Source organism: Macaca nemestrina, chromosome 7 (assembly GCF_043159975.1).
Source record: "Macaca nemestrina isolate mMacNem1 chromosome 7, mMacNem.hap1, whole genome shotgun sequence".
Taxonomy (NCBI): domain Eukaryota; kingdom Metazoa; phylum Chordata; class Mammalia; order Primates; family Cercopithecidae; genus Macaca; species Macaca nemestrina.
In genome coordinates this window covers 70215042-70243002 of record NC_092131.1, presented here as the reverse complement: position 1 = coordinate 70243002, position 27961 = coordinate 70215042, and positions in this window count along the sequence as shown.

Genomic DNA, 27961 nt, shown 5'->3' with positions numbered 1-27961 from the left:
GCAGGGAATCACAAAAAATGATGCATATGATATTAATTTGTTTTGTAACTAATGGTGTAGCCATGTAGCTGTCTTTTGATGTACAGCCAGAGCCTTTTTTTTACATGGCAATCTGAATGAAGTATGTTTCTAAATTTTTACATTTTTAGAAATTTCCCAGTTTTTTACAGTTTTTTCATATACATCTAGTATGACAACAATTTTTAGTACCCAGTTTACTGAATGTATCCAAAGCAATTAACTAAAATTTTCGCAAAACCTATCCTCTTTTCATTGCATTCTGATCACTTATATAATATTTAACTAAATTATAAAATTATAATAACAAAATTAACTAGCATAAATGGATTTGAGGAAAAACACAATTGACACTTGACAAGCAAATAACTGGGGAAGCAGAAATGGCCAGACTAACTGGCTGTTGGTATTCAGCTGGCCATGGGCTTTCCTCAGTGCACTTCCAGAGGAGTATCTGTTAACTAGCATGCTGGGTAAGTGGAGATCAGTTAGTGTGACTCCAAGAGAACCAAGGCCAGGAATTAGTCTTTCAGAGAATTAGGCTGTATAGAATACATGAAAGTGTGGGTGGGCAGTATTCTTTCAATAGTATTCCTTAACTGTCTTATCTTGGCTTTTGATGAATGCTGGACAACAGCTACTTCCCCATTGTGTTATCTTGCCAGGCTATAGAAGAAGCAGAGCCCTGGGAATCTCCTGGGAATCTTCCTTATTTGAGTAGGGTTCAGCGCACAGTAGCTGCAGACTGCGATAGTTCTGCATGGTCCAGCTCATTTGGAACAAGACAGTTTGAAGTGATGTTAAATCCATAGAACTTCTGGTTGTCACCAAGGAGCAAGGGTCACTGAGGATCAGCCTGAACTTCTGTGCCTAGCCAGTGACACGCAAGTGATGGAATAAGACAAAATATTTTCAGCATGTAAGATACGAAAGACTTAGCGCCCTGAATGTATAAAGAACTCTTACAAATAGGTAAGAAGAAAACAAATCCAACTGCCAAAGGGATAAGGTATCTGGATAGGTAATTTACTCAAGAGGTTCTCGGGGAATGAAATATTGGATTAACAAAAAATTTAACAGACTTATAATATTCAAGGTTAGCAAGGATCCAGGTCAAAAGGCACACGCACATTATGTGATTATGTAAATTGATAGTCTTTTTGAAGGATAATCTCACAAAAAATGTGTCCCAAGTACCCCCGGGTGCCAGCACTGCTTTATGGGCCAGGAATGTAGGAGTAAAAGAAATTTTTATTCTCATAAAGCTTACCTTTTAGTGGAGGGAGATAGACAATAAACAGGTATGCTTTGGTTGATAATAGCTGAGAATAAAATAAAGCAAGGTAAGAGATGAGAATGGGTGGGGTGCTATTTTATATAGAATGGTCAGGGACAGCCTCAGATAAGGTAACATTTGACTATTTGCATCTGTTAGAAGAACGATTTATATCTATATGCGTAGGCGTTAAAAGAGCTTCAACCTATTGTTTATTGAAAATAGCAACTTACAGAAATATGTCTTGGGTGTGATCCCTTTATATTAAAAAGGTATGTGTGTTTGTACTTAAATAAATAAATACATGTAATGCATTAATGCAATACAATAAATTCATAGTGAGGCATGCACAAACACACGCACACTCAACCCTGGTTGTCTATGGGGTTAAGTTTGCGCAGGTAGTGGCAGGAAGGGGAGAGATAATGTACTATGTGGATAATTTCTTTTTAAAGAAAGTAAAATAAGATCCTTAAAAGGCACAGTAACATTTGGAAAATATTACAAAAATAGAATATGACAATGATAAAACATATTAAACTTTTTTTTTTTTTTTTTGAAAACAAGGATTTGGAGGCATGACCTTAAATAAAAAATATCAGCAGGCTTAAAAACAAGAGCGAGAATCAGGTGAATGGTAGCTTGTTATGGTGGAGGAAGGCACAGCTGGGAGCCACAGTTTACATTCTAGCACCCGCGACCCATGTGTGATGAGACCTTGGGCCACTTAACCATTCTGTGCTGTTTGCCTCACCTGTAAAATGGAGACAACTACTCCTGGGAACAATTGTGTGGAATAGATGAGTTGATTCATATGCAATTCAGAACACTGCTTGGCACATAGTTTACAGCTTACTAAATGTTAGCCGTTAAAAGGGTCCCCAGTTCCACTAAGTGAGGGGCTCCAATAGCTCCACACAAGGCCAGCAGCCCACCTGCAGATGGTGGGACCTCTTGACCTTTCCTTTAGCATCTCAACACTTTACAGATATCTGTCATGGCTGAAAAACGTATGTCGGGTAATTACAGTACAAACTGACTGACTGGTGTGTGGTATAGAAGTCAGAGAACAAGCGTGGGACACAATGGAGCTTGGGTCCTGACTCCACTACTTAATTGCTGTCACCTTTGTTAGTTGAAAAAACAATGGCTCTCCTGACTCCTTCTAGGGTGCTATTTGCAGTTATGGAGAGAGGAAAAACAACAGGCAGACCCCCTTTGCTTTGCTGACATTTATTTGCCTTAATAAGCTGTGCAGCTGATCCTCAGGAAGCCAAGGGGTTTAGTTGTTTTCCTAGATTTCTAGAAGTAAGTTTGCATATCTCAAACTGAGTAATCAACTTTAAAACAAATAACTAGATACATTTTAGTTGCCACAAGGCAACTTTCAAATTCTGCCCATTGTACAACTTCCATTGTACCTGGCGAAGTGGGTGACACATTTAATTTTGCTGAGAACAAATGTTAAGGGACCCTACCTGAACTACTTTTGAGGGAGAAGGAACCCAGAATTTCCTGGGTTACCGTTTTTCTTGGGCATGATCCCGTTATATTAAAAAAGGTATGTTTTTAATATAAACTGGATACCACTTTTTCTTACTGCTTCCTTAATATAGTGTCTCCCTTTTCCTTCCACAATGATGTTGCCAAGTAAGCCAATGTATGGAATGAGTTGTCCCAGGGCAGGTAATCCTGCCAGGGTCACCATGCATTAATAGCTTTGGGACAAAGCCAGGTATGTTCACAGGAAACCTAGGCAACCACTCTAAGTCCTGACCTACCAAAATCTTCTCATGGGTTATGGAAGTGATCATATACCACTTGTCAAGCCAGACTCGGCAGGGTTTCTCTTGCCTTTTAAACTTTCTCTTCATTTCTGTCTTCTTTCTGTTCATGTTTCCTCTCTCCTTTTTATTTAATCATTGCTTTCATTCTCTACACCTGTTCTGTGCATTTCCCATATTATTTCCTATCTTGCTTCCTATATAACACACTCACCAACATTATGTTCATAATTTTCCATTTATTTTCATAGCATGTGTGTGTTCAAAATAGACATTGTCTCAGATGAAAAAAGTTGTCATGTACCAAGCTAGGGCAGGCTTAGCTAGACTGCCATTTCCCCATGAAATCTTATTGACCATTCTTTTTAAATGCCTCATAGCTTTTTTGAGAAATAACCATCTTTGGGGAATGAGCTGTAATTTATTGGGAGACATTAGCTTTAGTAAACACTTAAGTACTCTCATGATAAAGAGACCAAGCAACATTTGTCTCTGTCCCTGCACGTTTAAGAATGTAAGCAGAAAAGCTGCAGCAATGTTCCTGGTGGATGTTTGCCCCAAAGTTAATATGCTTCTGAAGATTCAGGACAGTTTCTGTGGAGTATGTTGCCTAATAACTGCTGTGACTGGTGCTTATATATTTTGTTCTTGGCACTTAAACTTGTGCTTGGGGTGTAGTGTTCAGTTTATTGAAGAAGGAACAAAAAAGCAGTGGCTTTATGAAACTCATTTATTCACCTTATCAGAATTGCTTCATTGTTTGTCAACTCGAAATATTAGTGAGGATTTAGGGAAATAATCTTGCTCTCTAATTAGATGAAATGGGAGGCTTATTGCTGCAGCCATAAATGATCTTTTAGGTGTTACTAAGTCAACTAAATCTCAGATGTCCAATTTGTGCAGCCTGTTGATGATATTATTCGGTGAAAAAGGGTTGGGGAGATTGGGAACGATTAAGAAAATTAGTTTTGCTCACAACCTAATGATAACACTTGAAGATAATGTAAAAACAATAGCAACTTTGAAAGTCAAGATGGGTCATCCAGGAATGAACTATTACCCAACTAGGTCGCTAAGATTTGGATCATTAAGTGCTCAGCTACATAAGGAAGGAATGAATTAATAATTTGTGTTGTTAAGGCTAATGTTCTTGTTTAGTGTTTAGTCTGAAATAGAAGTTCCTGCGCTGTCCTGAAGCCTTGCAAGATGGAAATATGGCAAGGTTGCCAGGTGGGCTGTACTCACAGGGGTCCCAGATTATCTCTGTCCAGGAAGCACTGGTGGGAAACAGGGAAAAATATTCTCCACATGGTGTCTCCACTTCTCTGGCATCAATAATCCAAGCTACAAGTTCTTGCTATTCTTTATCTTTGTCCTTACTGTGCCAAAATTTATCTTTATCCATTCTCAGCCTTTGTTCAAGGAAAAGAAGTATTGTGAGGGCAATGAGGATCTACGTCTTTACATCCATTTCTTTGCTTTGCATAAAGTCCTCAGTATTTATTTTCCCTTAGGGATGCTGGCTTCCTTAGGGAGGGGATCTGTTATAATAATTAATTTCAAGGCCACTAGGCTGAGATGGCTCCAGTGCCTTTGTAAGCAAACCAAAACCTAACTCAACCTAAACACTAAAATAAAACTTAAGTTTAACCAATCAGAAATTGCTAACCAACCTGTAACCAGAGATTTTCAGCCTAAGTCAATCAGATATTTTCTTTGTCTGGCTTCCACAAATATCTTATACAAATTTTCCCCTTGCACCCTCTCAGTGGAGTGCTGAACCACTTGTGGTCTGAGACTGCTGCGTTCATGAATTGCTGGATGCTCAAATAAACTTGTAAAAATTTTAATGTGCCTAAGTTTGTCTATTAGCAGATCATTCTTATCACGGGATTCAAAAGGAACTGAAAAATGCAAAAGTGATGTACTTTTATGGAAGATAATGAAGATCAGAAATCTTAAGGCTGCCATACAGATCAGAGGTTTCATACGTTCCTTTGATAGATTAGGCAAACTAACTCAAGGCAATTAATAGAAGAGTTCAGGCTAACACTTTGGGGTCCATTTAATCAGAGACTAGTGTAGTGGCTCAACTCTGAGGCTCCACTAAGCTCTAAGAGCCAAAGCAGCCTTTGGCTTTCTAATAGTGAAAAGGACGAAGTTTTAAAGCAGACATGTGTCTGCTAATAACCAGGGCTCAATCCTTAAAATTAATTCTGAGGCCTCCGGGTTTATACTTGGCAACTCCAAAATACTGAATTATTATTAAGCTATTGTGACACTTTATGTATGCTTATTATTTTAGTGTCCATAAAAAGAAATATTTTATGTAGTGGCTCTAATAAAATTTATTTTCTTAATAAAAACGTTGGCCATATCATGTGCTGGATAGTAGAGAAACTTCACCTACATTTTGAAGAAGATCGATCATGGATAATTAAACTTAAGCGAAAAGGGCTACTTAGTTTTAACTGCCCAAATAGTGGCATCGAGTCTCAGAGAGGACAAACACAAGGTTTAAGAAGGCAAGTCTTATAGACTGAATCTTATTCAAATGACCTAAATGTCCAAAGTAATATGATTATAAACCTACAAAAAAGTGAGAAAAATCCATTTCTTGCTTACATTGTTAAGTAAAAAAAGAAAGGTGCTACAAGTATATATAATATGCTACATTTTGTGTATGGCCAGCACAGAAAATGAGAATATATATTTGATTTGCATGTATTTGCACAAAGAAACTTTGGAAGGATAAACGATAAACTAATAAAAGTGAAGGAATGAAGTGGATGGAGACTTGGGTGGTAGCATGACTTTTCAGAGTATACGTTTACATTGTTTTGAGTTTGAAACAAGTAAATGTATTACTTATTCGAGAACAAAAATGAAAAGACAAAAACATGATGAGATATTTTGTTGGAAAAATTAAACCTGGAGGGAATATTTGCAGAAGACGTAAAGTGTGACATTTGAACATAAGTACAACATTGTGATGTAGTAGAAAGGTCAATAAGCCGAGAGAGAGGAGACGTGGGCCCAGTTTCACCACAAAATAGTTTAGCATCATTCAACACTGGATTGGCAAATGGGTTTAATGTTTGATGTCATTTATGTTTATGATTAAATATGAAAAGTCTGCCTGAAGCATTCTGTCCAGAAGGATTTTAAGGCCACACCTGTGTGCAGTCGAAAAGATTGCTTTAATTGATCAGCGACCTGTGCTGTGGGTAGAGGACAGGAGAGTGATGGTGTGCATGCCTTCTATTTGTCCTTGTGGTTTTTTTTTAAATTATGTACAAGATTAGGGGTTTAGACCAGATTATCTTTAAGTCTCACAGTTTAAAAATGTTAATAATAAACAGAATATGTTCTAAAAAGATAAAGCAAAGAAGGAGGGGAGGGTATGGTCAATTGTGGTCCTGTAGCTTCAGGCAAGTTACGCCTCTCAGTGAGTGAACAGGCTGGATTGGTCTAGCATTGAGTACTCCTTAGTCATTCTCTTGGAAGGTGTTCAGGGCAAGGATGCAACACTTTCTCAGGGAATGTGCTGGAGACAATTTTTGGAATATGGAAAACTTGATAGGTTCCATTCCCATTTCCGTTTCTGGACATTATAACAACTAAAGAGCCTGCTGGAGGAAACTTGGAAGAGCCTCCGCCAGTTGTCTGTGGTGCTGGGGAAGAGCTGAGTGACTGATGGAAATGGAGATGGCTCATCTCTCTTGAAAGCCGGGTGGAAGGACAGATTTTTGTGGCTTCTTCAGAGCCTAGCCAGGAGAAGTCTGTGGGTCTTCTTGAAAAAGAATTGTCCTGTCCATGTGGCATTTGTGCTTCCTGATGAACTGCTTGATCATACTTTCCCTGAAGTTTGAGAGCCGTGTTTCTAGTCTAAGGCCAGGTGACTGTGCAAGAAGTCTGTTTGCAAGAGGAAGGGGGCTGGCTCTCCATCATCTGAGCAGGACATCAGGTAGAGGTCCCCTAAGGCCTGAGAGGGATTGCTAGTGTTCTAAGGACCTTCAGAGTCCTGGAGATGAGACAATTGAAAGCTCCTGGTGCCATAAGTCTGCAGAGAGATAAAAGACATGTGGAGAGCCGACCAGAGCCCATTTGGGATGGCAGTTCCCTTTTCCTCTTAGCTCCTTGGAAACTCTTGTGCCCTGGGGCTCCCGGCAAAGCAGGCTGCACTCTTTCAAGTCGGCCCCAGACTCCCGGCCTCTGCTTTCCAGATGGGGCCCTTCCTATCCCAGTATCCCTGCAAGACAAAAGCTTCTAGGCTGTCCTGTCCAATATAGTAGTCCCTGGCCAGCTGTGGCCATTTCAATTAAAATCAGTTAAGATAAAATAAAAATTCCAGTTCCTCAGTTGCACTAGCCACATTTCAAGTGCCTGGTTGCCATTTGTGGCAAGTGGCTACTGAATTGGATTGCACAGGTCTAGCTCATTCCCACCATCACAGAATGTTCTGTTGGACAGTGCTGCTCTAGAATGTGTATACAGAAGTCACCACAGACAGATGGATTCACCAGTGAGAAGTTTCCAGCATGGAAAACACAGGTAAGCGCCCCTGGAACTTATTTTTTATCAAAGCTCCCCAGGTGGTGACAATCTTTCCAGTCTCCCTCCAACCCTCAGAGGAGGAAAAGCAGAGTTTCCCTCCAGCCTCCAGCAGTGCCTTCTAGGTTACTGTTATCTGAAGTCTGATCTGTGGACCTATAGTGGTCTGTGAACTGTTTGTATTGAGGTTGAGAGCAGGCATTCAGAAACTGACAGATTTTTTTTTTTTTGGCATGGCCATGACATCCAAGCATGTGATCAGGTGACTTGTCTTCCTGAAGAGTGTCCAGACCAGTTCAGGGTTTGGAATTCGGCAGGCACAGTAGAACCGAGTTACTTACGGCAGGGGATATTTTAAAATTAATTGGCAAACTCAAATCTGAAAGAGTATAAAATCCAAAATTCACTACTTTCATTAAAAGAACACAAATTTAACTGCAACTTTACAGGATAAATTGTTGTGACTTGCTACTGATAAGGATAAAAGAATAAGGATTCTTTTATTGAATAAGGACAAAAGATTAACAAGGATAGAAGTTAAGTTTTGCAAATGTAGTGTCAGTTGCTTCATTTTGGCTAAAAGTTGGGAATGAATATTCTGATCTTGCTCAAATGCCTTTGAAATATCTTATTCTGTTCCTGCCAACATACCTCTGGTTAAGACTTGTTTCTCTGATATCAGTATTATTAAAAGAAAACATAGAAATTAGATATCCATCATACCCTGTAAGCAGTATTGTTGCCAACTCAATTTGATTTAGATTAGTTAATAAGCAAGAAACGAGTTCCTTTGTACCATTAAAAACCTTAAGTGTTGATATGTATTGTGTTTGTACAAAGTATCTACACAGTACTTACTACAGAGACCGCTATTTCTTTCCTAACTTTTTGTTTTATTGCACAATGAGTAAAAGTGGCAAGTATAATAAGCATTTTCCAAATTAATCTGTAAACACACTTTCAATGAATCATTCATATGGTTTTGGGGTTCTTTTATTTTATCCCATGCTGTTTGTTTTGCTTGTATGTATTAAAATTTATTTTTATGTGTATTGAATCTAATAACAAAAGATTGGGGCTTATATTTCACATGTTTTTACTTTTGTGTTTCTTTTTCTCTAGTAATTCATTTATATAATATTTTACCAAAAATGTCTACAAAAGATTAAATTAAAAAAATAGTCATTCAACCACAGATGATTTGAACAGCATGTCCACACTGGACCAGATTACTTTGCTGTTCTTTCCTGGGAGCAGCTCGTAGGAGACTCCTGGAAGCAGGCTGGCTGTAACTCCAGGGCTGGGTTTGTAGGCTGCCAGTTTAAAATGGAGATCTGCTGAGCCATTGTGGAAGAAAGTTCTCAGGACAATTCCTAGTTCAGCAAAACTGTGGGCTTAGAAGGGAGCATGGCAGGGAAGGGAGTGATAGAGCAAAATGTTCAGGTGGGAGGGTGTAATTATATTTTAATTTAGACACATTAATAGAGCAATACAAATCCAATTATCAGCAAGATTAATAAACACAGCTTAACTTTCCAATTAGTGGAGGTAGAGGTGGAGGTAGAGGGGTGATGAAGGCAAGGGAATGAAAAAAATTTGACCAAGTCAGCCAATGTAAGAAAACAGAAAAGAGGAAATAACAATAAAGAATAAGGGATAGTAAATCTAAACTCAGATGAAATGGCAAGGCATGTGTATCTCTTTTCATGTAAGATATGAATGGTCTAAAATCATCAATCAAAGAACAGAAAACTTCAGATTGAGTTTAGAAAATATTGCACTATCTGTTGCTTATAGATATTTCACACACCACAAAGTGGCCAAGATAGGTTGAAAAGTTCTTGTAGATGGGTGACAGTCATGCAGTATGCACTTTGTGTAGCTGTTTATTATTTAATTTTATGAGGGATGTTGACCAGCTGTAGTTTAAGAGAATTAAATGGCTTGGATTCATGCCAAAGGAAATAAACAAACTTGTGGACAAAAAGACATCACTATCTTTTCGGGATTCTCACTGGGAACATTGTTCTGCTAGAAGTAGAGAAAGCAGGAAAGACAGAAGGAGAATCAGTCTCTTTAGGAAATGTCTTGCCAAGAGGGCAGGTTTCCTACCAGCTGGATGGAACCCTGTGGTGGCGGATGGGCAGCTTCCTGGCAGCACTTCTGCCTGCATTTCTCCTTACAACCCACCAGGAGCCTGTCCTGGCAGGCCCAGTAGAAGGCAGGACTGCCTTGGGATGCCTTGGGTTTTTCCACCCACACTAGTTCCCTCCCTTTGGAGGCAGGAAAAGGCAGTTGGGATCCAAATAGACTGATTATTCTCTTTCATGGAATTCCTCCAGATACAGCAGTAATTCAGTTCACAATGCTCATCAACGTGCAGGCCATATGTCTCTGGATGGTCGCTGTGTATTTAAACATTCTTCTCTTCCTCTGATGTTTCCCCCAGCTTCCAGATGTTCTTGGGAGATTACAAAACAGACAAGAATAGAAATTGAAAATTTTGAAAGCATATTTTAGTCTCTATATAATATAAATTTAGCATAAGCCAAGCTAAGAGATTCAACCTGATGTGCATAAGAGTATTTTCTTTGGATGCAAATGTAGAGGAAAAACACACATTTGATGTTGGAAACAAAATATGCTTATTCTCTGTTGGCCTTTGCCGTGAACCTAGTTCTGTAATGGGCATATAGCAGATATTCAATACATCGTGTTAAATTAATGTCATTTAGCAAAGTGAATTTTATCCACAAAGTTTCATCATAAAAAAACATGATTCAAAGTTGTTATGTGGTCTGATGTATGAAGAAGAGCTAAAATTACAATGCTGAGCTGAAAGTTAAAATGAAATGTACCCAATTCGAATCATATAAGCAAACAGGGTTATTAGTAGTAGTAGTACTTGAAAACGTGAGTGGAAGACTAAATGACAGAGATATTTTGCATTGACTTTCATTTTTTCTCAAGTCCAAGATACATTGGACTAAAGGTTGGAGATCCAGTCATGTAGAGTGAAGACAGGTCTTCATATTAAACACAGTCAGAGCCTAAGTGAGAAATAAGTTCTCTTTTCATTGAAACAACTGAACATTTTCTTTCTGAGTTTGCCAATCATAGATGGTGGGTGGACAAGACAATGTATGCTTTGAACATTATTGGAGTTATTGTGTGAGTATGAGAGAGACTCAACCTTGTCAGTAGAATCAGTTTGTCCCCACTACGTGTTGGTAGAGCTTATCCTAGCCTGGATTATTACCCACTCTATTCTCAGGATGTAATCAAAAGAGAAGGTACCTCTAGCACAAAGCCGCAGCCATCTATAGATAGATGCTGCAGTGGTCTTTGAACTGGTGGTGACCAGAACAGTAGCCTCACGGGAATGAAAGCATTTTTATAACACTGTGCCATATTACCTCTGTTTTTTGAAAGACTTCAAGAATATATGTAAGACAGTTCTTATAAATTTTCATCATTTATGGGTGGTGTACAAACATTTAGACATTTGGAGTTTATCTTGTTGGTATGCATGCATTAATACACAGGGACCTGCAGGAACCAGATGTTAGAATTTCGTTTTTCACTCTTATGCTACTCTTAGAAATATTTTAAGCTTGTCATTATCTGGCAGATGCAGGAAACATGGGCATGGAGAGTTCCCAACACTGATTGATACTGATGCTGTGTTGGAACTTAGTAATTCCCTCAGGAAATTTCAGGTCCCTCCCAATCTCCTGCCATCTCTTTTACTGCCTTTAGCTACTAAGTCCATCCCCCCACTTGCTATAATCCTGGGCAATCTCTCTGCTGAGAAAATCTCTTAAGACGCCATTCGCGGGTTTTTGTCTGTGTTCTTCCTCTATCATACACTTGGCTGTAAAATAGCATTTTACCATGAGGTGTCGCTGTCTAACACATAATGTAAGCAATAAAGAAAAATAATTTCAATTTATTTTAAAAAGTCACCTGATTGATACTGTAACACGTTAAATATGTAGATTTTGAATTTTTTTGTTTTAGATAGGAAATTCAGACAGAAAAACTGGCAAATCTTCAGTTGGAATTTTTTAAGTAAATAAAATTTCAAAGTTTATTGTATTTGCTGGAAAGATTGCTAAGGAAAATCCAAGCCTTTTAGGTTGTCATTCTGAGCAATCTCTGACTTATTTCAAATCTACATTTCCAAAATTGTTTCTTTTGAAAAGAAGAAATCTGTCTTTAAGTACCCCACACAGCTTAGTAATATTGTGATATTTGTCACTGTTTGGATATTTATATACTTTTCCATGCAATCTCATTTATTAGGAATATTCTGCCGTCACCCTCCAATGTTATCTGTTTGAAACCTACTTACTTTTACAAAGAAGCTTGGATACTAAGTTCTCTTAGTCTTCTATGAAAACTTTCTTAGTATTTTCAAATGGAAGCACTTATCCCTACTTTTAGGTGTGTATGCCTTTTTTTCTTTTTTCTTTTTTTTTTTTTTTTTTTTTGAGACAGGGTCTTACTCTGTTACCCAGGCTGGAGTTCAGTGGGGTGATCTCAGCTCACTGCAATTTCTACATGCCCAGGTTCAAGTGATTCTCATGCTTCAGGCTCCCGAATAGCTGGGACTACAGGTGTGTGCCACGACACCTGGCAAGTTTTTTATTTTTATTATTATTATTTTTTTGGTAGAGATGGGGTTTCATTATGGTGCCCACGCTGGTCTAGAACTCCTGGGCTTAAACAATTCACCAGCCTCAAACTCCCACAATGTAGATCTCTATGCCATTTTATTGTGCTTCTTGTGCAGCGTTGAGTAAAACACTAGCTCAAACAATATTCATTCCTATTTTATCGTGAAAGCAATGATGAATGATTATGATGTAATAACCACAAAGCCTAGAATAGTACTTAAAGGTTAGTAAATGTTAGTGATGTTAGTTAAGTTAGTGAATTAATAATTTAAAAGAACGAACACGGGAAGATTGAATTCTAGTAGACTTTCAAAGCATTGCTAATTTACTGGGTGCTGGAAACTGGCCATACAATAATAATTAAAGAGTAATGATCAATGACAGTATATCAATATATGAAGACATGTATACTATGCAGTGCTATAGGAAACCAATCAGAACAATTGATTTACTGTCCATAATAATTGATGACATGAGAAAGTAAACAGGTCATCAAAGTGTTAGCAATTCTATTTTGGGCTTCTTGCTTTTTAGTCCTGCTCTTGTGCACAAGTAAGAATACAGTTAGAAACATGATATATACCCTGTCTGTATTCAAGTCAGGAAGAGTTTTCCCTTTATCCATCATATTGGTGATAAAAATAATGAGAGACCAACAATACCGAAAGGGGAGAACAGAAAGTCTATCAAGGTAAAAATTAAGGAGATAGGAGTTTGAACTCACTCTTTAGTAACTCAGTCTGTCAAAGAGAGATGAAGATTAGACTTATTTTTTTCTATCACTATTGGTCTTTGTGATTGTTACTGATAATCTTGTTTGCCACCCTACTTAGCGCTCTAATGGAAATGGGCTATTTCAGCTACAACCCTCAGAAAAATCCAGCCCAAAGGTTGGTAAGCTGTCAGAGCAAGCAGAGATTCTACAAATCTTGATAGTCCCAAACACTCCAGAACTAGCTGCCTATACTCATTGAAGCCTATCCCCAAAATTCTGGTGCAGTATTGAGTCAAATGGCTATTATTTTAATTTTAAAAGTTAAAAGAAATCATTTATAGAAAGTAGAACAGCTATACATTTTGTTTGATCAAATTACCCAGGATAGACCAAAATTTAACTGATGACCAACCAGTGACATCTGATTCACCCTTTAACCTTTACATTAAGATACTCACAAAAGTACAGGGAGTTGCAGAAGCATAGTGTCATGGAAAATGTAAAAATACTTTTTTGATTTAGCAACATCTTGGGGAATTGCTTCTAACTGTCATGTGGTTGATCAGGAACCTTGATCTATGTATTACCAACAAGGAAATAGTGGGAAAAGGTAACCACCCATCCCTTTTGCTGAGTCCTGTCTTAACTAACTGCTAGAATTTAGAAAAGTCTTCCCCATACTGCCCCACAATCACTTTCTAATGTGTTGAAAGCTGTTCCTTTTCTCTAGTCAGAACCTGGAGAAAATCTATAGAATGCACGTAACCTATTAGCTTGGGGTGCTTTTTGTGTCTCAGCGTTTGACTGAGTACCGGTATGCCAGACAGGAAGAGTGAGAGGCAGGTTTACAAGGCAAATGGACCCAAGAAGGTGTTTCAAGCTTCTGAGCTCCTCGGAGAGGATTTTGCAAGGAAGTCAGTGAGGAGTTTTCTCTGAATTGGACTGTGAGACGGGTATAAGTTCCTTTCCCAGTTTGGGATGGGTGGGGGGTTTGTCACCTTCTAACCCTACATCTAGAGAGGGAAGTTCAAGGGAACTACACAAAGAGTTTGAAATGTGTTCCCTGTAACTGGAAGACATTGAGGACTGTGTCACAGGCCTATCTGAGGAAGCTAAAGTGATTGCAAACCAAGATATCAGAGAGATTAATATGAGTTTATGATTTTAAATATATGTGTACACACAGTTGGACAGATATAGAAATAAATTTAGATGTGTGAGCGCGCACACACACACACACACACACACACACACACACACACGTTATCTAGCTATGTATTTAATGAGGGCCTAGAGCCAATTATTCTCTAGTAGCAATGAGCATAGCAAGGACCTAGATCTTGGTTTCTAAGTACCATTATCCATTACAAATGGAACAGGGCTCTTTGGAGAAATAATTGTGTTCAGGTCTAGAGCAGGAGAAATACAGAAAGCATGGAACATCTTGTGGCACTAAAAGCAAATGAAGCACTGAAAAAGACAAGGATATATCACAGGATCTCCCAATGGGCAAATCTAGGGGACTTTGAACAACAAAATATGTAATAAGAATAATGGATTATAACCCATATAGAATAAGGTAAAAACTCATGCATCCATACTTATATAAAGAAATAAATGAGGTAGAAGAGACTGCTTTTTATTGCTGTAGAAATGTAATTAATAAGAGAATGGAAAGGTAAGCCATAGAGTAGAAGATGGTATTTTGCAATACATATATCTGATGATGGATTAATGCCCATAATGTATAAAGAACTTCTACAAATCAATGAGAAAAAGACAGACAACCTAATAAAAAATAGGAAAGTCCTTGAACAAACACTTCACAGAAGAAGATATTTAAAAGGCCTGTAAGCACATGAAACAGGAAAATATCACTAGACACCTGCAAGAATGGACACATTTTAAAAAATTGACAATACTAAAAGTTAGAGAGGATTTAGAGCAAGTGAAGCTTTCATGCACTGCTTAGAAAACTGTTTGGCAGAAGCTGCCAGAATTGTATATAAACATACTTTACAACTCAGTATATATGCGCCAAAAGACACGTTTATAGCTCCAAACTGAACACAAACCAAATGTGTACCAACAGGAAGAAAGGCAAATAAACTGTGACATATTCATAGAATGAAATACTATAGAGCAATGAGAATGAACATTTCTGGCCATTTATAACATGAACGGATCTCAAAAACATAACCTAGAACAAAGGAAGCTAGACACAAAAGGATACACAAAATATAATTCCATTTATATAAGGTTCAAAAATAGGTAAAACTAATCTGTGGTGATATAAGGCAGAACAGTAATTACTTTTGAGGACAATTAATTATTGGTCAAATTACCCAGGACAGACCAAAATTTAATTATGCATACTTTTGACATATTTTCATCTTCTTTTAATGCTCTTCCACATTTAAGATGCTACTAAAAATAACTTAAAAGAACCTTACAAAATCTAAAACACATACGAAGATTTCTAATGTGTGGTGATGACACACATCTAATTGCATCTAATGAGACCATGGTTGATTTATATATTCTTCCTTATGTTTTTATATTTAATAAACAGGAAAAAGATTAAAGTTGCAAATCAATGAAAATAAAAATTTAAGCAATGTTTTCTGTTCATAAAGGAAAAAGACAGAATCAGGCTACTGTTTAAATATTCACCTAGGTCTGTTTTCTTTTTGCATCTGTGATGCAATAAGAAATTAGATTTGTGCCACATCTAATGTGTGGCACAAAGAGGGTGTCTGAAGTGCTGATAATGTTTTAGTTTTCATCTTATTGGTGGGTACAAGGATACTATGTAAAAATTCAAGGTGCATATTTAAGATTTGTAAACTTTTCTCTGTATACTATATTTCAATTTAAAGGTTTACATTAAATAGGAACAAACAAAACACCAAAACAAAGGAATAGTGTGGGACTGTTGTCTTCTTAGTACATCATAAATCATGCTTGTTCAATATATAGGTTTTTTATACTGACACATAGATGCACAGACACATAGATAGATCTAGATTCTATCTATCATATATCTATCTAGATCTATAGATACATCAATATTGATATAGCTATATTGATATATGGAACTATCTATCTATCTATCTATCTATCTATCTATCTATCTATCTATCATCTATCATCTATCTAGAGAAGTACTCTAGGTGCACATAAAAAGACATGTATAGGATCATTATCTAGAGACTAATGCAGTTTCTAGTAAGGGTCTGACATTAAGACCAGGTCTCATAAAGTCTCTCAGACAAACATCTAGAGGGGCTATGTTCATCCATATTCAGTCAAAGGCTTGAGATAGGGACACTGAGTAGGAGTAAAGGGATGACTGCTTTTCCCATCTGGCAATCACCAGAGGTGGTTAAAATTTCTCCTTGTTCAAAGATGCATTAAACAAGGAAAAAAACACCAAATGAAATCCTTTTAAAAGCCCATATAACATAAAAGTAGGGACCCACTGCTACAAAGTACTGTTAAAAAATATGCATGAAAGTTCATCATGGTAAAAGAAGGAAATTAAGAATGCACCTGCTTTGAGTTATTAAAAGATAAAAAGGTTATCTATAAAAGATTATTTAAAAGGGAAGCTGATAAAGATAAAAAAAAAAACCCTGCCAATATTAAGAAAAGAAGCCATAGAAATTAAACTCCAGTGCAGAATGAAGATCCACACTGGGGACAGTTAGTGCAGAATGTTTTATATAATGAAGAAAAAAAAATAAGAAATAAAATGATAGATTTGGGAATAGAATATGAAGCTATGAATAATTGGCACCCTTGAGAATGAGACTAAATGAATAGACTAGAAATTATAAAGTTAATAATTAAAGACATATAAAGAAGAGTTTCTTAAATCTGAAAAAAAAAATACCCGACTATAGACTGAGGAAAATTTTCCAGACAAAATGAATCAAATGAGGAACGGCATATGCTGGTGAAAATGAGATATTCCAGTATAAAAACAATTGAAAGTTTTCAAGCAAGAAGGGAAAAAAAAAGCAGCTTACTTGTAAGGGCATAAAATTTAGATTGGTCCTAAAGAACCACAGAACACTGATGCCAGACTTATGTGTAGTGTAAAGCCCAAGTAATTGTTATAAATTGGTACCCAAATGGAGTATACTAATTAAAACAAAAGAGAGGACAGGATGTGAAACAATTCAATTATGTTTTAGGTGCATATTCTCAGGTTGTACTGGCAAGGATTGGGAAATAAAAGGATATTAAACAAATGCTTATACTACTATTGGGATTTATAATTAATATAAGTTCAAATTTGAAAAAACTTGATTATATATATTAAAAAGTAGCTCTACACTGTCCAAATCACTGAAAAGAAAAGAAAAAATATATATATATATGACTGAACTTATTGGATATATGTTACCAACTGAAAGTCAACTCAGCAAAATGCTGAATTTAAAAGTTTACATAATAGGAAAATATTTTCCTTTTTAGAAAAAATATAAGCAAATATGATTTTGAAAAAACTTGATTAGTTAAAAACTAGTCATACACTGTCCAAATCACTGAATACAATGAGTATATAGATATGACTGAACTTATTTTATGTATATTATAAACTGAAAGTCAATTCAGCAAAAATGATATAGAGGTTACCTCTAGTTACTGAGACCATGGTTGATTTTTACATTCTTCCTTATGTTTTTATATTTAATAAACAGGAAAAGATTAAAGATGCAAATCAATGAAAATAAAAATTTAAGCGATGTTTTCTATTCATAAAGGAAACAGGCAGAATCAGGCTACTGTTTAAATATTCACCTAGGTCTGTTTTCTTATTGCATCTGTGAATAATTATGGATATCAAATAGGAACAAGGCAGGAGGATATCTGAATCTATTTCAAGGTTCTAATAATATTGACAATGCTTCAAGTTTGTCTCTTCTTTATGAAGCCATAAAGCCTTTTTAGGGCTATTAGAGCTGCCACATGTAATCCCAAAGGATGTATCATTCCTACCTTTACAAAGCTGGGCCCATTATCTCAAGTAGAGGATCATTAGTGATCAGTCTCTTAACTGCATTGGATTGCAAGGGTGATATGTAAGAGATTCAAGTAAAGATAGACTCTAGTAGCCAGAGGTTTAATTCCAAACTTAAATTTAGTCACCCTTTGAGCTGAGCTGTATACCACAGTATGTCACCCAATATTTTTGGTCTACAGTAGTCAGACCTAAGTGGTTGAGACAAACAGTAACAAACTCTAACAACCACAATGACCACTGCAAAACAGTCATAGAGTCCTCTTTGGTGTCTGTTCCTAAGCCCTCACACTAATATCAGCTGTCTGGATTTCACCACTCAGTGGTGAGAAGAGGAAAGACAACCCAAGTAGACTGTACCAAAGTCAGAGAAGAGAACAGTTTGCTATAAGGCCTAGAGAAGTGCTAGTCTAAGGCACCCACATCTGGGCCTTGCCAGGATGGGGACCTCCCCATTGGGAGGCAGCCCAAGGTTAATTTTCTTGCAGCAGTTGCAAAATGAGAAAAAAACAAAAATGATTCAAAATAACTTCAAGAGAACAGATACAAAGCAATGTCTCCATGATCTGGAAGCCAGAGTTTTAACTTTCCATCTTCACGAAGAACTCAATTCTGGCTCAGTATTGCTTTAGACTTGACCTGTTCTTTAAATATCCTATCCTCTGAAGTATAGGAATTAAATAAAAATAAAGAACCCAGATAAATAAGTTATTTGAATGGTAAACAACTGGTAGATAGGGTAACTCAGTGCTAACGCCAGCCCGAGATTTGGCAACGTTGGGAGTCTAGACATGACCACTTTGCTTCTGTCAAGCTAAATTAAGACATAATTTAGCCTTCCCAGTTAAACAGTTTACTTTTCATATACATCCCACTTTAAGAACAACTTCCAACCTCAGGTACCCCACCTTCCTACCCTATGGCTGCACACAACATGGCTAACAAGCAGCAATTTCAGTGGGCCTCAGACAACATAGATGTAAGGAGAATTTGAAGTTATACGTGGTGGATAATTCTGAAAGATGGTGATTTCCTTTTCTTTTGCTCTCAACTCCAACCTATTTGCCTTTGCTGAGTCAAATGGTTGGTGGAACTGATGGGTAGCTAAATGCGAGTGTGGCCTTGGGCAAGGTGGGAATTCTGGTGAGGAGGGCTGGTGGAGACTTTCTTCTGTGTGCGCTGGGTAAGAACTGGGAAGCAGCACTAGAGACCCTTGTGTGAAGACAGAGCTTCTTGGAAAGAGCTTGTTTTATACAGGTGTATGCTCACTACACCTTGCAGGGATTGACAGTGGCTTTACATAAATATACTAGATTTTCTAGCCCCTAAGCTCCAAAAATCAGCTGAATATGAGTGGACTGAGTCCCTCTAATTAAGGGCAGAGAGACTGTCAGGTGTTAGCTTCAATGAGTCAACAACAATAACAATAATAAAAAGGCAGCTTATCTAAAAGACTCAGTAGCAGAAAGGTGAGTAGTCACTACAAATAGGACACATGCTCGGTAAAATAGAGTTGCAGGAGGAGATGGAATACAGCTGAAGAAAAAGACATAATCAGAACATTTAAGGAAATTTAAATATAACACAAATAAGACTTTCTGTAATCAAAGATTATTTCCTAGTGATTTCAGTGGCTGATTTGGAGAGGAAGGTCATTTTTGAAATAGGAATTTGTGAAAACATATCAAAAGATGGAAGTCATTATGGAGAAGATACAATTAACTCCACAAGACTCACTACGTTCATTGTAGGAATTCCAGAAATAGAGAGGAACAGGAGAAGGAATGTCAGTAATTGAACAAGAGCAGGAAATGTCCCTGATTTGAAGAAAGCTCTGAAGATCTAAATCTACACACAGAAAGGGCTCACAGGTTCCAGTAGGGTGCATTAAAAGAGACATACTGAGGCAGGTAAAAACCCTTGACTCTGTCAGAACAAAAACTATCCAAAAGTTGGAAATTGATAGAAGAGATTGTTGAGTGCTATTTCCCATGCAGGTCTGGGCTTGACTTTTTATTGACTGAACTGTTTAAAGTGTGTGGCGGCAGAGGCCTGTAGTGGTAGAGGTTAATGTTTAGATTTGAAATTTAGATTTGAAATATGAAATATTTCAAATATGAAAATGATGTCTGTTTGGTGGAACAAAAGGAACAGCTTATGGCCCTAAGACATTAAAAGTTTTGTATTTAACCTAGTGATTTTATCTTATCATTCCTTTATCAAATTACCTGTATATACTTACCTTTTTCAATGCTCTGTGAACCTTTTATTAACATTTTACTGGTTTCCTCATTTTTTAATGAGATAAAATTATTGGCAAATGTTCATCTTATATTGAATGAGAATCATGGTGTTGACTTTCTGAAAATGACTTTTTTAGGTTTTGGAGATAAATCACTAGAACACCCAAGTGCACTCATGAAGATGCTGTATTGCTGGATAAGTGTAGCTCGTGGGCTGTGTATGCTCAAGTTAATCTTTTCTTGGCCCCTGAAGTAGATCCTCAGCACCAACTAAAGTTTGCCAATGCTCTGTTCCTCTATTATTTTTTTTCTCTCTCTTTATATTGATTTTGTACTTTTGCTTTTTCTGGTTCCTGAATGGGCAGTAGTCATTCCCCCCTGGTGGCAGCAATGATTGGGAATTTTATTTTATGGTCTGACCATGGGTGACCTCTGTCCAATGGATGATGGAGATCTAGTCTCTGAAGGGTAAGAGATGACAGGATTTGATTTGTTAATCTTTTTCTGTTTGCCTATTTGTGAACTCAGATCAATTGAAAAATACTCTGTGACCATTATGGAAGGGCAACAGCTCTTGAGATCTAGACTAGTGAGTTTTTATGTTTCTGGTCTCACTTTGGACCTGCTACTGAAGTTGTATACTTGGGCTGAAAATTATTTGTTCGTAATTCAGAAAAGCCTTTAACTCTTGTGTATGAATGGGCAGCATTGTCTTACTTCTGGAGAGTATTTAAAAATTAGGTATAATGTCCATTAAATTAAAGGAGATCTGTTCTGATTGCTTTTTCAAGATAAACAAGTACTTATATAAATCAATTGTTCCAAGAATTCACAAAACCACCAAATCTTTAATACTTTAAATGTGTGAAAGCAATTCTTCTTACAGAAACTTGTATCACAGAAATATTTTAAGAATCCAGGCTCACATAATTAAGGGAATCTTTGGATGAATTAGACTACTTGGATAATTTTCTGTGATTTAACTAGCGTTCAGTACAGTACAGCCATCTTTTTAGTTTGCTTTGTAAACATGATTTAAGTATGTTTCTCATAAGGAGATTAGTTAATATATGAACATTCTAAACTTCTTACATTGTCTTATAGATCAAATAAACATTACAGTTATATAATGCTCAAGATGATAAAACTGTAAATTTGTCTTCATAATTCTGACATCTTTATAGCAGTAGTTATGTTCTGTAGTGTGTCAGTTTGAATGTAATTTTCAAAATTCTTAGGGAACTTAAAACTTTGGAATTTAATAAATTATGTTAATTAAAATATAATCAGTAGATACCAAGATAATTCATATATAGTATTGATACTGAAATGTTGATTACTATACATAATTTCAAGTTCATATAGTTTTGCATGTAACTGTGATACACCATTTAGTGGCTATATCTTTGGGCTATGATATGGTTTGGATGTTTTGTCTTCTTCAAATCTCATGTTGAAATGTGATCCCCACTGGTGGAGGTGGGGCCTGGTGGGAGGTGTTAGGGTCATGAGTGTGGATCCTTTATGAATGGCTTGGTGCCATCCTCCTGGTCATGAGTGAGTTCTTGTTCTGTGATTTTACGTGAGAACTGGTTGTTTAGAAGAGCGTGGCACCTTCACTCCCTCTCTTCCTCCTTTCTTGTTCACTCCCCCTCTCTTGTTCCCTGTCTCACCATGTGACATGCTGGCTCCCCTTTGCCTTCCACCATGACTGGAAACTTCCTGAAGCTTTCACCGGAAGCAGATGCTGGCACCACACTTCCTGTACAGCCTGCAGAACCATGAGGCAAAATACCTCTTTTCTTTATAAATTACCCAGTCTCAGGTCTTCTGTTATAGCAACACAAACAGACTGAACAGGATATTCAGAATAATACCGAAATGAATTTTTTTTTAAATTTTTTATTTTTGCTACTTTGTGAGGGTGCAAAGTGATATGTATAGCAGGAGAAAGTTTTGTTATCAGTATTCAATAGTTTTATTGTACTGGCAAAATCCCTAATTATGATGTATTTGTCAGTTTTATAGTTTCTAGTTTGTGCTGTGAAATAGAAATTAGAGTTTTAGTTAAAAGTAGAATTAATGTGACTGCTTGAGACTATACTAGGAGCCATAGAGAGGAAATACAACTGGGTATGTGCTTTTATTTTTCAAGGAAAAAGGGGAATGATTTTCTCCTGTATTAGTGTCAGTTTGTTCCAGAACATGAGGGCACAGTGAAGGACAAAATCTGATTCTGTATAGCAAGTTATAGAGGGTTTGAGGGATATGAATTTTATTTGCCTTGAATTATAATAACTGAAATGGAAAGGAAGCTATAAAATACATTAAATTTTGGCAGTTTGTTTGGTTTTGATAGGTTTATTCACCAGATAATGTAAGGAATGAAAAGGGGCTTGTGAATCTTTTACTGCCAAATATATTAATTAAAAACTAGAATTCAACTTTCTCTCTGTTAAAAATAATCTTAGAACTTTTAGTAAGGTATATAAAATGTCATTCTGTCCCCTCTGTGAAATCTGTTCCTACAGCAGAAACTCCATATCTCATCAGAATAATTTTCTCTGCTTTATGTCGAGTTTTATAATGTCCTTAATTATTTTTTAAAAGAGCAAAAATAAAGAACAAATATTCCTGTCTTGTGAAAGAACTCGTTTCTTACAATAATTTTAACTTGTTTGCTGTTATTTTAAAATATTTTATTGTCACTTTGATTAAATAAACAACCAAGTACTATTTCTCAGCATTCATGATGCTATCTTAGTCAAGTAACCAAATCTCCAATAACTTTTGATTTTGCCTTCTCAAATTCAGATCCTAAAATTAGAAAACAAGGTATGTCTTTTATACCTAAATCTATCCTTGTGAGTTGCCCGAAGGACCCTGGAAAATCACAAAGATGTATTATTTTACCTTATGAAGAGAAATACTGGAAATAAATGTTCAGCATGTTCCATATTTTACAATTACCTTGACACTATTAGAAGAGTTATATAGGAAAAATTGTCAAACCAGAAGACAGGCATGCTCAATCTTTCTTTGTTAAGTTTGCATAGGTAAGATGTTATTAATATAAATATTTTAGAAACTGTATGTTTTATGGGAAGGCCTCTGAGATTTATCAGTACTCTTCAGTCTTATCCTCAGGAAAAACATTGATCAAACCCTTATGAAATTGTTATGTACTGTATCCCAAAAGAGAATATAACTTTCCTTCATTCTGATATTCTTAGTCACTGTAATAAATTGACCACTGTCATTGTTTTATTATTAAACAAGTGTCAGCCTCCCTTAGATGTTTGCCTGAAGGCTATTCTATAAGCTACAGATGAGTTTAATTTTTTTTTAATTTTTTAATTTTATTTTTACAAGGAAAGGCAGTTTCAGGGCCTCATGGGATGAACTCTACCAGGTACTCTAAAGTGTTTATACTTTAAAGAATAGATACTTGGATATGTGCTTCAGAACTCTCTTTGCTTAGACAAGTTTTAGATTTTTGCCAGTGGACTAAGTTAGGAATTCCAGGACTCTTGTTAGCCCTATAGCAGATATACTAGATGAAAGCAAAAGGTAACTGGCCCAACATCTAGTGGAACAAAAATGATCTACATAGGACTAAATTAATTGATAAGGAAAGTTAAATTATGGTTATTTATTTGAAATATTGTTGATGTTATTTTTAATGTTTCATTTTTAATGGGTATATGGGGCAACTCTTCTTAAGCTTTCACTAGCTGTCAATTTAGGAAACTTTGCTTTTTAAACTGAAATAGAATATTTTAATGATATCGATTCACATTGACTTCAGAATTCAGAAATATTTCTACTGTTATTTGTTCAATAGTAATAAAACTGTTTGTATAGGTTCAGTAAGACTCTGTCCTCCTTTTAACCAGAATACAATTGAATAAATTGATTGTGCAACTGAGTCCTAACAAATCTCATTTAATCAGGTATGACATGCCCCTATTAAGAAGCATCATTTGGCTTTATATAAGGAGCCTATGCTGTTTGCAATATATTTCTTCTCAGAAAATATCTTGTTGAAAGGCTATAATCAAACAAGAAATGAACCATATTAGAAACTAAAATACAGGAAATTGAAGAAGAGAGAAAACAGTGAGAATCAGTTTAAATTATCTATTAAACAGAAAATAAATTATCTGGAAATGTATACACAAATGCCAAATTGGGATTTCTAAGATACAAGGAACCTACCACAAGAAATATTCTAATAGTCTAGGACAAAAAGTACTAAAATCTAGTAAACTATCTCAGCAAAGACAAGAATTGGACTGGAGCGGGCAGAGTAAAAATATTCCAAAGGTCTCATAGCAGTGGGCCAGGCCAGAGCACAGGAAGTGGTCCAAAAGTATCATTTTATTGGGATGAGAGGGAAGAAGGGAGAAAAATAAAACATGTTTATAAGTTTATTTCAAATATCAGTAAAGACAAATGTATCTGATTAAGAAAAGACAAATGAAAGGTGTTTCTAACAGGAAAATAAGGAAGAAATTCCAAATTAACAAGAGAAAAAGTGGAAGAAACAGCAATTTGATTTTACCAGAGAAAAAGGAATGGGAAAAAGTGGCAACTTTAATGAAAATTAATAATAAGCATAAGGAAAGCTGGAAGAAATAAGATCAGATATATATTATTTTACTAAATATAAATGCACTATGTTCTGTCATTGAAAGAGAGACTATCAGGTTGTGTTAAAAATTACAACTTAGCCACATGATTCATATAAGAAACATCCTTAAAATAGCTGGTTGAATATAAAAGAATTAACAAAGAAAGACTAGGCGAATGCAAACAAAAAGAAGCCAAACTGGAATATTAATTTTAAAAAGGTAGAATTTAATGTTAAAGGCACTAAACCTAGAAAATGAGACATTATATGATAAAAGGCACAGTTTATGAGGAAGATTTAGTTATCAAAACCTTTTATACACCAAGTAATACAGGAGATGAATAAATATATAAAAACAATTTGAAATTCAAGTAGAAGATGAACACATAAACACTGTTTTAGTGGGAGACTTCAATATACCCATTTTAGAAATAAGAATACAGATAAATAATACAATTAATATCATCCTTATTTCAGAGCAAATCTTTTTTATCTATGCAAAAATTATAAACATCCTTCATATATTTAGCCACAAAGAAAATTTTAAAATTCAAAAACGTAGAGATTTAGCAGACATCTTAAAAGTTATGTTCTCTGATTTTAATCTTATAAAATTAGAAAAATAAATTTAATAAAATCTTAGAAAGGCAGAAATAAAAAATTATATTTGTAGATAATCTTAGTGGTTGATGAGAAAATAAAAAGGAAGCAATAGATATTACTTTATTCCCAAATCGAATAGAGCACAATCCAAGTTGTGCTTCATTATTAAATACCAGATAATAGCTAAACATAAGAGTATAAAATTGGTCCAGGTACAGTTAAAGAGATCAATAGAACAGAATAGAAAGTCTAGTAACAGAAACAAATGCATATAAGAATTTAGTAAAGTAAAAGCACTATTTCCTTGCCATGGTAACAGTACAAATTATTCAATATTTTTTTTAGAGGGGGCCAACCAGTTATTTACTTGGAAGAAAAATAATTAGGTCTAATAAAACTTTCATTACATATTAAAACAATTTCTTGAGAAATTAAAAACGTAAGTGTACTGAGATAAATGATACAAATTTTAAAGAAAATATAAGTGAAAGTTTATTTAAAAACTGGGCTATGTAAAGATTTTCTAAGCAGAAGGTAGAATACAGAAGTAAAAATGACTAAGAAATTTAATAGATTTCAAATCCTAAATGTTTGAAACTTTCATACCTCTAAACTCCATGAACAGAAGTGAGAGGTAGATAACAAAGCAGGAAAAGTGTGTTAGCTGGAGAGTCAGTGGGCAGGACTTAAATTCTTCAATATGAATTACATTTCAATAAGTGTAATTAATATCATATTTTTTATGATAATAGAAGGATAATCAATAAAAGAGAAGTAATGATTGGGTAAAGAATATGGACAAGAGATTCTCAAAAGAAGAAATGGAAATGATAAACATAAAACTATATAGTCTCACTAATGATCAAAGAAATGTATATATTTCAAAGAAATGTATGTACATATACGTATCCCCACAAACACACATATGATACATACACAAAAAATAATTGGACATCATTTTTTACCTATTAAATTTCTAAAGATTAAAATTATGTTAACACTCAATGTGGATGAGGATATTTGGAAAAAAGCACTTTCATATTCTGCTGCTGGGTACGTACAACATTTCTGGAGTATAATTTACAAATGCTTTTTGGTTTCTGAAAGATTTCATTGAAAAAATAATAACTCAAGATATTCATAATAGAATTCAATATCAAATAATTGGAAATATTCCAAATTTCTATTGATAATTGGTGAGTTAAATGATGCAATACTCATATATTAAACTATGCATATAATTATTTTCAATAACATTGTGGGATGGTATTTAATAAGATGGACAATAAATATTTAATAAATGACAACACAATAAAGTATAAAGTAATTTTAAAAATACATTTAATTTTTAGAAACAAGAGTAGAAGGATAATATTTAAAACATTAATGATTTACTCTGGGTCATGAGATTTGTAGGTAATTTTAGTTTTCTTCATTTTGTTAATGTGTATTATTAGAGTTACAAAGAACATTAATTTTTGGTAAAAATAAAGCCATTTATAAGAAAATAACAATACCCTCAGATTCTTTTATCCATATACCCTTTAAGTATAGAACTATCTTATATATACAACTTCAACTTAATTTCCAAATATCTTTGGCTTGAAAAAGATAAATCCTTTCAGTATGAGATTAGAAGGCTGATATCTCTGTGTTTATTTTTTAAAGCAGAGTTAGATTTTGGGAGAAAAATATCTCTGTTTGATCCCCTGGATGTTTGCCAACAATTTTGGGGTATGTATGTGTGTGTGTTTTGCAAGTAAAATTTTAAAAATGCTTAGCTGGACAAGGTATGTTTTATTAATGACATGCAACATAGCCAAAGTTTAATTTTTTTTTTCTTTTATTTTGAGACAGAGTCTCACTCCGTTGCTAGGCTGGATCGCAGTGGCGCGATCTCGGCTCACTGCAACCTCCAACTCCCTGGTTCAAGCAGTTCTCTTGCCTCAGGCTCCCCAGTAGCTGGGATTAAAGGCACCAGCCACCACGCCCAGCTAATTTTTGTATTTTTAGTAGAGACAGGGTTTTACCATGTTGGCCAGGATGGTCTCCATCTCCTGACCTTGTGATCCGCCCGCCTCAGCCTTCCAAAGTGCTGGGATTACAGACGTGAGCCACCGCGCCAGGCTCAAAGTTTAATTTTAAATTCATTCAGAAGTGTGTTTCTGAGATACTTAAAAACTAACACCAGGTTCCAAAAATCTGCCCAGAAACTGTTCAGAAATTTTCTTTAATATTCCAAAGAAAAATTATTTCAAATTATTTAACCTCTCATTAAAACTCATTTTCTAAAGGTCAAAAATATGAAAGCATGAAACATGAAAACAAATTTCTAGCTTCTCCGAGTTGCTCTTTGTATTCCTACACAACCAGGTGCCAATTATTAGGGTCAGTCCTAGGAAAGGATGTGAAGTACGGGACATGGTA